Source organism: Podarcis melisellensis, assembly GCF_964234715.1.
Source record: "Podarcis melisellensis genome assembly, chromosome: 1".
NCBI classification, from domain to species: domain Eukaryota; kingdom Metazoa; phylum Chordata; class Lepidosauria; order Squamata; family Lacertidae; genus Podarcis; species Podarcis melisellensis.
Window position 1 is genome coordinate 107762674 of NC_138528.1, and position 13451 is coordinate 107776124.

The 13451-nt window shown below is 42.4% G+C and overlaps 1 protein-coding gene across 1 annotated transcript in view; it reads right to left on the reverse strand.

Annotated features, from left to right (window-relative positions):
- LOC309376657 (sodium channel protein type 2 subunit alpha-like) overlaps positions 1–4516 on the reverse strand; it is a 68268-nt gene extending 63752 nt beyond the window's left edge. Inside the window, exon 1 of the mRNA XM_081923199.1 lies at positions 4217–4516. The gene's annotated coding sequence lies outside the window, so the exon portion shown is untranslated. The remainder of the gene's footprint in view (positions 1–4216) is intronic.
- Between the last annotated feature and the right edge of the window lie 8935 nt (positions 4517–13451).

Sequence of the window (13451 nt, forward strand, 5' to 3'; positions counted from 1 at the left end):
AAAACTGCTTTAGACTCATAACACACTCCGTTCTATTGGCATGCTATGAGCCAGTTTGGATGTTACAACATATGACAGTGATATTCAAACATTGCAGTAGACGTAGGCAATAGAAGTGTGAGTTGCTCATATTCCTGTAAGTGTCCCCTTCTCCCAGGCTCTGAGATTTAAGGAGGAACAAAAGAAAGCTCTCGTTTCTCAGTTCCCATCTTGTACTACTTCATTTCCAGACATAGTCCTCAAGAATAACATGGTTGGCAAGGGATGCAGATTTAGAGAAATGAAATGTCTTCTGCTGAGAATACAGAGATCAGGCAAAGTTTAACTAAGACTAGGGATCGAATTTATCAGGATGCTTTGTGCAAATGATCCATGAATCAACCTAGGAGAGGAGTTCCAGAGATGGGCACCATATGAGAGTGGCAATCCTATACTGGAACTCAAGCCAGACTTATTTCCACTAGGGTTTATTCACGTACAACCAAGCACAAGATTTCAATCCTTTGCAGCCTCACTCCCTCACTGAGAAAGAGAAAATAAGATGTCATTGTGACCTGCCTCTCCCCCCTATGATCTACTTTGAGAGCAGCTGCTGCCAGAAGAAATTATAAACTGACTTTTTGTTGCAATGATAGCCACAATTACTAAAGGGTGGGTGGGTGGGAAAGTGGAGCGGGAAAGAGCAGGGTCCAGTGGCTTCAAGGGTAGGGATAACACCAGTTCTACGGAGATACAGTGATACCTCTGGTTACGAACTTAATTCGTTCCGGAGGTCCGTTCTTAACCTGAGGTACCACTTTAGCTAATGGGGCCTCCCGCTGCCGCGCAATTTCTGTTCTCATCCTGAGGTAAAGTTCTTAACCCAAGGTACTTCTTCCGTGTTAGCGGAGTCTGTAACCCGAAGTGTTTGTAACCTGAGGTGTTTGTAACCTGAGGTACCACTGTAAATGAGAACAGGCCTCATTGATCAGAATGGAATGTGAATTAAAAGATCAAGCTTTAGAGTACTATTTCACCACACAGGCACAAGACTGAGGCAGGATAATTTATCAGTCAAAGCAATGGATGAGGGCCTCTTGCCCTGTTATAGCAACAATATATCATATCCTGAGACTTTGTCCATGTGCTGATTTGTATAAGTATCATTATGAATAATAATAAAATTTGTATACCGCCCTTCATCTGCAGATCTCAGGGCACTTCACAACATAAAGATACAATATAAAAAGCACAAAATTTAGATAGCAATGAACAATAAATATTCTCTGGGTAGCTTATAAACAAGAAACTACTTTTAAAAAATGATACAGTATGTGGTATTTAAAATAAATGACAGGCGTTTTAAAAAATTGCCAATTTCCCCCTCTTTACTAGCATAAATGGTTTAAAAGATGAAACTATGCTAGGCCGTAGACACCCAAGGTTAGCTTAAAGTGCAATTAAAAAGCTGATCTTCACCCTTGTAATCTTCTCACTGGAAATTGTTTCTTGTTTTGCTACCACTCCTATGAAGTTTTGCTGATTGGTTTTTTACTTTTGTACAGTGACGTTTATTTAAATCCGTCCACAAACCACATTGGCAACATAGGATAAGCTAAATAAATAAGTATTGCCTCAATTTATGTGAAAACTGTTAGGCTGACCCAGTGCCTCTTGAAACATATTCCTGAGCCTCATGTTATTATGCTAGCCTACAACAAGCAGTGATGGGAACGCCAGCACTCTCCTGCATTCCCAGGTTTCTGATTGGATGGGGATGCATGGCAAAATTGTCCTTGCCACGTTGCAGGATATGATAAACTACTGGTTTATCACATAGTTGTTGCGTGCATGCTATTACAACTCGGTGTATGGTTGTCTGTACTGACTCTCTGGGCCTTGGGACCATGCAATTATATGTGTGAATACAGTGGTACCTCGGGTTAAGTACTTAATTCGTTCCAGAGGTCCATACTTAACCTGAAACTGTTCTCAACCTGAAGCACCACTTTATCTAATGGGGCCTTCTGCTGCTGCCGCATCACCAGAGCACGATTTCTGTTCTCATCCTGAAGCAAAGTTCTTAACCTGAAGCACTATTTCTGGGTTAGCAGAGTCTTTAACCTGAAGTGTATGTAACCTGAAGCGTATGTAACTCAAGGTACCACTGTACTGTCTTTCCAGGCTGATTGGTCACCTTTCTTATAGTCTCCAGTCCACAGCAAGGCTTGCCCTCCTCACCATCGATTAATATATATGCCAAACGTCACGCCACCACCTTTGAACGAAGACGTAAAGAGTCATCCTGAAAATATGGTAGGCCCATGCCCTGAGCTGATCATCTGGATATCTTAAGTATCCTAGCAGTAATAATTCACACTCAGGAAAAGCATCTGACAGAGAGCAGACATAACTAATTAGCGATGGGCTCCCATCACTGATCCATGCTGCTTATGACACATTTTCTTACTCTTGCCCTTGGCTAAAAAAGAAACCAAGACATTTTGTAGACTAAAGGCTGCTCGTAGACACAGACGTCAATACAGACATGTAGGCCGCAGTTTCCAAGCCTGTGCTCCAGAGTAGGGACACCTCAAAAAGTCAACTACAGAGATGTCTGGAATTAAGCGGCTGGACAAAATGAAACAGTCAACTTTCATACAAAAGGAAAAAGAACCACAAAGCGCAATCAACTTCATAATGCAGGCAGGCTAAAAAGGCAAATAGCTCAAGAGAAAACTGACATTCCTTGGGCTTCTTTTTTCCATGCTTCACAAGATATGAAGATCCATGACAAGCAAACTAGGCTAAGGTGTCAGTACAAGCAAAACCAGAAATATTTAAATCCATATTGGCAACAACATGAAGTATAAAACTGTCTGTCACCTCCCATTATTTAGTGCAGTCAGGAAATATCTGTAGGTGATCCCTACTCGAAGCTGTCAGATGTTGTACAAAAACGAAGTTAATTAATCCTCACAGCCTTATGTTATTTAATAATTATCTATATAGGCTACTCTTCAAGTAATCTCAGTCTAGGCCATCATTTGGGAAACTCCTGTTGCTTGGCCAGGACAGCCCCCTATTCTGGCAACACCCTGTAATACACCTTTTACTCCAAAGCTAATGTGAAGAAAGCAATCAATTCTATATCACAGCCTTCCAGGAGAACAAAACAAACAAACAAAAAATAAGACACAATTCTATTTAATTTACAAGCGCACAAATTCAACACCCACAGGTAAAATTGATCTGATTTTGTCAGCTACATGGCCCAGCCTATGCTTTTGGATTCAAAGCTGTGTTACTTAGTTACAACAAATAATTATTAATATTGTCAAAGGAAGTACATCAATGGATATCAACTTAGAGGGCATAACTGTTAAAATATTTGTGATGGCTTGCTTTTTAATGGAACTTGCCAGGCAACTGGGGTGGGGGAAGAGTTCATTTTATGGCCTGAAATGGGGCCTTCTCTCTTTATCTGAATACCCTATTCCTCCCCTCAAAAAACATATCTAACCATGTTAAATATATAGATACGGTGCATATTATTGCAACATCCAGAAATATTAGGACATGGGATTCATATTCTGAAAGCTACACGTCTGAAAATAGTATACAAGAGATAAATACTATATATGCATTTCCTCCCTGTGACAGACACATGGATGTATGAGCTCCATAGCCATACTAAAACTGATCAGAATGAAATGAAATAAAATACTAACCCCCAGTAGTTCATTTTCTTCCCCCTTAGGAGCAACATGACCTCCACCATAGATCTAATGCACTCCCTGGGTTTATTTATTGAATTAAATCCACATTTTACCAGTTGATCCCATCCACAGGGATGAGGGAGGGGGGAAAATGTAATATTTACAGTACAGGCCACTGTAAGGTTTCACAGCACAGTTGTATGCATGTCTACTCAGGCGTAAGCCCTTGGGAAGTCAATTGGGCTTACTCTCAAGTAAGCATGTATCAGATTGCAGCCTTAAGAAGGTAGAAGGGGGAAAGGGGACACACACACACACACACACACACACGATCACAACTACACAACAGCTCAGCATCACAACTGGGCAATTCAAAATGGCTTTAAATTCTCCCCGGTTTCCCTTTTGATTTATCTGTAAAACAACCGGAGGCTAAAATCGGATCCAGTGTTTTCTGTGAAGATGTCAGGTTGCTAGGAGCCCAGCGCCTAGCCTGAGCAAACGCCTTGCCAGCTTACCTGATGAAAAGGGAGTGACACAAATCACAGCACAGCATCCAGCCAGCAGGACCGTACAAAAGGCTTCTTTATTGTAATGATCCAGGTCTCTGACCATAACGCTTTGGACGTATGGATGCATAGATGTGTTCACTGTGATTTCTGCATGCTCTGAGGAGAGGAAAAAAAGGAAAACACAGAGACCTTTCCAGAATCCTCTTTGCTTCTGCCTCCGCTTCCTGTTCTCAGCCTCACTCTATGGTACCCAACATATATCAGAAAACAGCTCATTAGGAGGTGGGGAGGAGGAAAGCGGGGGGAGAGGAGGAGAGACAGAAAAGAGAAAGGAGGGTGGGGGGAAGGCAGCACCTAACGTGGCAGCTCCACCTACCGGCACAGAGAATGAATAAATGAGAAGTACCGGTTTTTAAAAGCTAGCCTTGAATCAACAGCTTTGTAGCTGTGTTCCTCCCGGCAATGCACACACGCACACAGAGCCAGATTGACTGAAAAGACAAGACGGCAACAGATACTGCAGAATATCTTTCATTTGAAATACTCTGGCTGCCAAAGCTCTCAGCACAATCCTTTTTTCTTTTTCTTTTTGCCATGCACACATGACATGGCCTTTGCTACAGGAACATGCAAGAAAGTAGGCCAAATATTTCTGAGCTTCCTCACCAGGTGTGGTCCTCCCGTTTGAGGTTGCCTTTCCATCGTATTATGGGCTACTCTACTGCCTAATCATTTTCTTTTTAAAAAATAATAATTATGCCACAAAGAGGCGACTTGTTCATTATTTGCTTATTCTGATAACGTGCTGCTTTCCCACTTGCTCTGTTGGTATTATCCCCTTCTCTCTCTCTCTCTCTCTCTCTCTCTCTCTCTCTCATCCCTCCCCACTCCTTCCATTATTTACTTTTCCCTGTATTGCACAGTTTGTTAGCATTCCTTTCCTGTCCTGAGGAATTCTTCTCTTAGTGTGTCCTTCTTTATCCTGGCATCTCACTTCCCTCACTCAAGTCTCCCTCTTGTCATATTTGTGGAAGTGCCATAGCAGTACAGTGCATGCCTTGATGCAGAAAGCCACAGATTTGGTTCCTGGTCAACTTCATGTAGCTGGAAAAGACGCTGTTTGGAGAGCAGCTGCTGGTCCTTGCCAATAATACCGGGCCAGATGGACGAAATACCTTGACTTAATCTAAGGCAGAGGGACGCAGGTGGTGCTGTGGGTTAAACCACAGAGCATAGGACTTGCCGATCAGAAGGTCGGCAGTTCAAATCCCCGCAACGGGGTGAGCTCCCAGTGCTCGGTCCCTGCTCCTGCCAACCTAGCAATTCGAAAGCACGCCAAAGTGCAAGTAGATAAATAGGTACCGCTCTGGCGGGAAGGTAAATGGTGTTCCTGTGTGCTGCTCTGGTTCACCAGAAGCGGCTTAGTCATGCTGGTCAAGCTGTACGCCAGCTCCCTCGGCCAATAAAGCGAGATGAGCGCCGCAACCCCAGAGTTGGTCACGACTGGACCTAATGGTCAGGGGTCCCTTTACCTTTAATCTAAGGCAGATTTCAGTGTTCTGACCACCTCTTCCACACTTTGCCATGTTCAATTGCTCAGCACTTTTGCGTGACAGAGATTTTACATATCCTTCTTAGATCCAAGCCACCCACTCTCCTTCCCTCTCTTTTCTAATCAGTATTGCCTTTCCATGTTTCCTCCCCCTGCTTTTTAGTCTTCTCTTTCCCTCACATTTCTCCAATGGCCCTAGCTAGAACCAGAACTAATTCTGAGCCTGCCTTTTGAAGGCACAGCTAAATGAACTTATTTCAGCGCCAGTGCTTAGCTCTGGGAGAAATAGATGTGATCATATGGAGTTCATTTCTCTCACCACTGGGTATTCACAACCAGAGGAACCCATTGAGAGGCTTCCCAGGGAGGGGTAATTGGCTCTGTTGTCAATACTGTTGTATAATGTAAGATGATTGTGATTGTGAAGACACTGTGCTCATTGTTGTTTTATTTTTTTAAAAAAATCTATGGCTGGTTACTGTTTGTATAGATCAAAAAAATAAGGAGAAGGAAAGGAGCCAAGTCAGAGGCTGTGATCTCCAGTTAGCTTTGAGCCCCAACAAGTTTTAATTAAGATGAAGGGAAGGAAGGTGACGGGTGAGACACAGTGTACCAGTGGAGAATAGGATCTTCTTCTCACTTCTCCATCTTTCCTCTAGGTATAGCAATCAAAACGAATGAAAGGCTGTGCAAAAATGGTGCCCTTCTGGTGACTTTCCCTTCTCCCAAGACTCATTCATTTCACGAATGCATCCCAAGGTATCCTAGGACCATTAAGATCCTTCAAGTACTGAAGAACAATGTGGCACCAAGGATGGACATCTAGTCTTTAGAGTCAAAAAGTTGAAGTGAACTCAAAGGTAATAAAGTCCAACTCCCTAAAAATGCAGACAATCCAATGCTACAGCGCCCCTGGTAGACGTCCCTCCGGCATCTGGCTCCGCTTAAAAACCATTGGCAAAAGAGAATTCATCCCTTTCCCAGGCAGCCTGCTCCATGCTCAAACAGCTTACACACCATTCCTAATGTTCGGTCAAAATTCAGCATCTTGAATTACTTTGAGAAACAGACCCTAAACTAACTAACATATTGGCAAATGTTGGTTACTTACCTATCACACAGAGAACATTCTAACTGACCATCTGATCTGGGCAGAAGTAGAATGCCTTATGACGGTGACATGTTAAAACAGCGGCAACAATTGCTGTATGTGCTGCTGCTGCTGTTAATGCTGCTACGACCACTGAGTGAAAGTCCCACAAAGCGTCTGCAGCAGGAGTAGAGACATGACTGGGACAACACAGCAGAGCTGGACTCCCAGTAGTGTTGTTGCCGCCATTAGCAATATAGACCAGAGCAGAGTGGTGGAGAGACTGGGGCAGTGCAGGCCAATCCAAAATTTCTGCTGGTGAACTCATTCCATCCTGACCTTGCGACTCACCATTACTACTACTAATACAACTACTACTACTACTACTAGTATTTATACTGCCCTATGCCCACAGATCTTGGGGTGATTCACAATATAAAAACACAAAATACATAATAAAAACAAGAACAACCCAAAATCCCCACTCCTCCTCAACACATTTTAAAAGATGTCAATCAGCCAAACACCTGGTTAAAGAGGAATGTCTTTGCCTGGCACCTAGAGGTGTATAATGAAGGTGCCAGCCGAACCTCCCTGGGGAGAGCATTCCACTGTGGAAAAGGCCCATTCTCATGTTGCCACCCTCTGGACATCCCTTACTGGAAGCCCAGGTCCATGGTGCTGTCTTGCCCAGGCAGCCACTTGCATATTCTGCAGTTGCATCAGAAGAAGGTATGAAGATCACCGGTGGGGCTAACGTGTAAGTCAGTCCAGCTGGTTTGTTGGAGATGTCACAAATGGCCTGACTGAACACTCCACTTAATTGATCTAACTCCAGTAGATTTATTAATGACTGTTGTCTCTGGGCAACTCCTTATCTCTACCATATCAGCATGGTTTCAGGAGCAAGCATTCACTAATAAGGAGTAGCTATCTGACATGTCCATGCTGTGTGCAAATGGCTTGTTAGAGTCATATCAGATTGTAACTGAATTGCAGCAGAATTTGGAAGCAACTTAGGTGACCACTTTAGAAGAAGAAGAAGAAGAGTTTGGATTTGATATCCCGCCTTTCACTCCCTTTAAGGAGTCTCAAAGCGGTTAACATTCTCCTTTCCCTTCCTCCCCCACCACAAACACTCTGTGAGGTGAGTGGGGCTGAGAGACTTCAGAGAAGTGTGACTAGCCCAAGGTCACACAGCAGCTGCATGTGGAGGAGTGGAGACGCGAACCTGGTTCCCCAGATCACGAGACTACCGCTCTTAACCACTACACAACACTCGCTCTGGTGAAGTGGGTTTTGGCTCACAAAAAGGATGATGCAATAAAGGCAGGGAGGTGAGAAACTTTTTGTTGTTGTTGGGTGAGGGCCAAAGTCTACCTCAGGTAGAAAGCTGTGCAGAAGGCAAAAACAACTCAGTAATCCTAGCAGAAGAATGCAAAGAAGGTTAATGAACAGCTAATCTAAAAGCCTTGATTGACAAGTAATCAAAGACTCAAAATTCATGATGCAATTGTGTCTCTATCTTCTGGCAGAGGAAGGTGCTACAACGACACACTTTGTACAACATCAAACACTCTTTCCCACTCAGATGAACAGGTCTTGGTAAGGAGCAGACCCAGGGATCTGGCTGCATCTGTGCTTGGGTACCCACTTCTGCTTCAAAGACTCTTGTTTGTTTTCGTTAAAACATACCAACATAACTATCCTGAAATTAAGTGCGCCTTCTATGTGAATAAATAAATTATTAAGCCACAAATAATGTGCAAATAAACACATTGAACACAGATGCCTGCATTTACAATAATCTCAGTCTACCATCTATGACTCACGGGAATAATGATAAAATACATCAAATTCTTTTTCTCCATATTTCTTGACTTTCATTAGTGTTTGAAAGCTTTCGTTATTGTTTGAAAGCTTTCACACAATGATTCCTTCCTTCATTGAGAATCTGACATAGTTTGCTTGTAAAACTCTTACTAATTTTCCCTACTATAGCAAAGAACAGAATTCGACAGAGGAAGAAGAAAGCCAAATATAAGCATTCTCAAGACCTTGAGCAATTCTGAGTAATGGGACTGTATAAATACAGTATGCAGTATAAATATACCCAATGCTGCGTAGAGGCTACTTATAAGGCATATTGGTCACAAGAGGTAATCCCTCTAAATCAAACATGAGGTAATGCCTGTTGCATATAATGAAATTAATTAACCTATTTGGCTTATTGCTAGCTGTAAATTAATTCATGGGCTTAGTAAATCTTTGATTACAGTATTAGTAATGCACATGTGTACTAGAATAGACAGCAGTAGTTCAGGGTTAGGGCTGAGACTCAGTAAATCTTATTCCATTTTCAAGCATCTTTCTGGGGTCCCAGTTCTGTAAATCCAGGACTGTCCTTGGAAAATAGGGAGGTCTGGACTTTTACAATGGTTGGTATCAGAGATATGCTAGCCCAATCCTTGCTGTGGAAGGAGAAATCCCAAAATGATTGAATAGTTCTGACTGCAAAGCTTCTTCTCTTCAGTAGCTGCCCACAGGCCAGCCTGAGGATAACAGAGAATCAGCGCTGGGATTTCAAATTCTGCTATGGACTAAGGGTGGTGCATAATTGCAATGTTTATGGTTTTGAGCATATTAAGTTATCTCAGCATTGTGGCCAATGAAAGGGCAATTGTAGGCAAAAAGTCCCCTGACTGCAGAAACTTGCACTACCAGCTTCATGTATTATATTGACAGTAAAAGCAAACGCCTGGCCTTCTGCTCCCGCTCTTGGATAAATGTCTGCATGTGATTTAATAGAAAGGTTTATTCGCTATGCAGATGACTCTCAGCCACGCTCTGATGAGATGCAAAGAGAGATTTATAGCAGAAACTAGCATGCTTGAATAAGCTAAAGAATTATTCCAGCTATCTCAGACTTAAGACACTTAGGCTGCAATCCTAGGCGGCATATCTACTCAGAAATAAGCTTCACTGAGTGGAGTGTGTGTGTAGAATTGCAGCCATAAGCAATAAGAAAACTGAAAAAGTATATTTCTCTGACCTTTATATTCATCCCAATAGTGCTAATAAAATCAGAAATGAAACCCAGTTGCTGTCAGTGTTGCAGGAAACCTTTATTAGATTATTAGTCTAGATTATTAGATGGATTAGGTTATGTGTCTTGCAGGAGACTGGCTATACTTTTTGAGCGCCCCAATCATTTCCACAGACACAGCAAGTTAAGAGTATTGGAAATTGACACTTTGACCCCTTTCAACCTGGCTGACAAATTCTGCACTAGCTGAAGTTTGCAAACCATCTTCAGAGGCAGCCCCACATATAACATGTTGCAGTAATCTAACCTAGAGATTTACCAGAGCATAGACAACATAGATTAGGCTATCCCTGTCCCAATAGGTGTGCAGCTAGGCCACCAGTCGAAGCTGATGGAAGGCAAGAAGGCCACCAGAGCAATGGCTCCAGAAGTACCCCCAGCTGCATACCTGCTCCTTCAAAGGGAGTGTAATCAACAGTGCATGCAATGCCTGTATAGAAAAGAACTTGGAGTATTGTGGGTTACCATGGTTCCAAATTTTGTGTAACGTTATGCTGATTATCTCTGTGCTGAGGTCCTGAACCATGCTGCATTTGTTTTGATTCCTGATAAGGATTCTCCTTATATCAGACAAAGGATTGGTTCCAGGTGTAGCCAACACAGTGGCCTCCAGGCCCTCTGGACTACCATTCCCATCACCCCTGACTATTGGCCATGCTGACTGGGGTTTATGGGATTTGGAGTCCACAACATCTGGATCAAGCCTATAATTAATTCCTATTGCATTACATGGCAGTGGTTTATAGCACAGTTTATTACACTATAAATAGTGCTGTGGATTTCTTTTAGCCATGCTTCGCTCCATTCCTATCCCTGACAAAAAACAACAACACGTAATAGCTTTCACACATAAGGTTATTTTTGTAACACAAAGGCATTCCCCCCCAAAATGTGGTGTGCAGACCACCTGCACCACTTGCAAAAAAATGATGTATGAAATAAAAAAGAAGGGCGAAGCATATCAAAAGCATGCGGCTTAAGATTCTTGTCTGTAAATTGTCGTTTTAGCAACGCTGTCCTTGGTGCTGAATTCTGGTCTCTGTATAGCAGAGCTTTCCAAACTGTGTGTCGGCTGCAGTGTGTAGGTATGTGGCACGAATGCTCCCCACGCTCCACCTGGGGCTGGAATGGGGTCCGTTTAACCTCTGAGTTGCTAATAAAACTGAATTACGGTGTCACGAAATGATGCGTGTCAAAAAATGTGTCACCAACATGAGAAGTTTGGAAAGCTCTGCTTTATAAGGATAGCACAATGTTCGAACCCAAAACTGGCTTCAATGCATTAGCCTCAAAAACCACAAAGTCAGTAAAGTTTAAATGATGATCCCTAAAACAAGTTTTGTTTCACTATTGGCTAAGAGTTTTCCTTTGTAACTGGTCCACAAATCATGGCATCTTTCCTATATTAGCTAGAACCTAACTTTCTTGATGACAGTTACAGATAGGTAGCCGTGTTGGTCTGCCATAGTCCAAACAAAAAAATTCATTCCAGTAGCACCTTAAAGACCAACTAAGTTAGTTCTTGGTATGAGCTTTCGTGTGCATGCACACTTCTTCAGATACACACGAAAGCTCATACCAAGAACTAACTTAGTTGGTCTTTAAGGTGCTACTGGAAGGATTTTTTTTGTTTTTCTTGATGACGTGGAGCAAACTTTCAAGAGAATCACTCCAAGCAACCTTCATGAATTTTAACTACACTTTTACTAAATGTTTTACAAAATGTTAAGAGCCCAGAAGTAACCCTAAGAGAGCCCACTTCAGTATGCTCAACAGCAAAATCACCACAGGCAATTAATGCACAAGTTTGCACCATTTAACTGCACACCAATTCATCTAGAATAACCATGACAAGAATCACCTTGTTATGAATATACGTTCAAAAATATAGATTTGAATCTCCATTTTATCTAGATTCATTTATTGAAAGAGTGAATATTTCCATCCTTTTATTTTTCAACAACAACATTTTTTTCATTTATACCATGCTCATCTGGCTTGGTTACCCCAGCCCCACTCTAGGCGGCTTACAGAACATATAAAAACATAATAAAACATCAAACACTAAACATTTCCCAATATAGGACTGCCTTCAGATGTCTTCTAAAAGTTGTGTAATTCTTGATCTCCTTGACATCTGATGGGAGGGTGTCACTGCCGAGAAGGCCCTTTGCCTGGCTCACTGTAACTTCATGTCTCGCACTGAGGGAACTGCCAGAAGGCCCTCAGAACTGGACCTCAGTGTCCCCAGAATGAATAAGGTAAACAAAGGGAATCAAGGGGCCCATTGATGTGTTAAGTGAACTTGAGTCTACATTCCGAGGCCCCATGCAAAATAAGGAGTATACAGAAGACAGCATATAATGTTCACCCCATTACAGTGGTACCTTGGGTTAAGTACTTAATTCATTCCGGAAGTCCGTACTTAACCTGAAACTGTTCTTAACCTGAAGCACCACTGTAGCTAATGGGGCCTCCTGCTGCCGCCGCGCCTCCGGAGCATGATTTCTATTCTCATCCTGAAGCAAAGTTCTTAACCTGAAGCACTATTTCTGGGTTAGCAGAGTCTGTAACCTGAAGCGTATGTAACCTGAAGTGTATGTAACCCGAGGTACCACTGTACTTTTAATGTATGAAGCCTGAATAATAGTTGCACAGTGAGGGATGTTCCCAGCTTCTCTTTTGCAATTGTAGAACCCACCTATCTGGCAACTCCTCAATGGCCAAAAGGATTTCGGAAGTGGTGTAGACTCTTCCAAGTTCTGATGGTTTATTATAGCAAGGAACATCCCAATAGCACTGACCATGCAACCCTAGACATGGCTACTCAGAAGTGAGTTGTATTTCGTAACCCTGAGTTTCTGTTCTTGATATTCTGCAATGACTTATACTGCCCCCACCCCACCCCTAGCTTGATTTGGCTTCCTTGCAAAAGATTGTGTAGAAAGGGCACACAGAGTGACATCCACAATAGTTGCCTGTGGAACTCCCCTGCACTGGAGACTCCCCAAAGACTGAACACCATCTTGAAAGTTATGTAAATATATTCTGATCTGGAGAGGATTATAGCAAGGTATCTCTCTAGACAGTGAATATCAGGAAAGCATTTTGGTAAAAGGAGGCAAGACAAACTCCTTGCCTTCTTTGTCTTCCAGACCTGACTGTTCCACACAGCAGGTTAAAAACTTTAAAATACAATTAATCCTACATGTGGCTGTATGTGACATCATTCCAGCTTCTCCAAATGGGGTCAAATCACTTTTATAGCTCATCTCCCATTTGAAATGCTGTAATCAGATGAAATGTTTGCCGTTTCCTTCTTTTAAGGCCAGCATATTTTTAGCCCGTAGAATGATTATATGTGACTAAACAATGCAGCTCCTGCCACAGGGGTGTAAAAACAAGGCGGCAGAAAAGCATTCGTTCTTTTTTGCCAGTAGATGGGGCTATCCCTTAATTTGCTGCCTCATTTTATTTCATTATTTATATATAA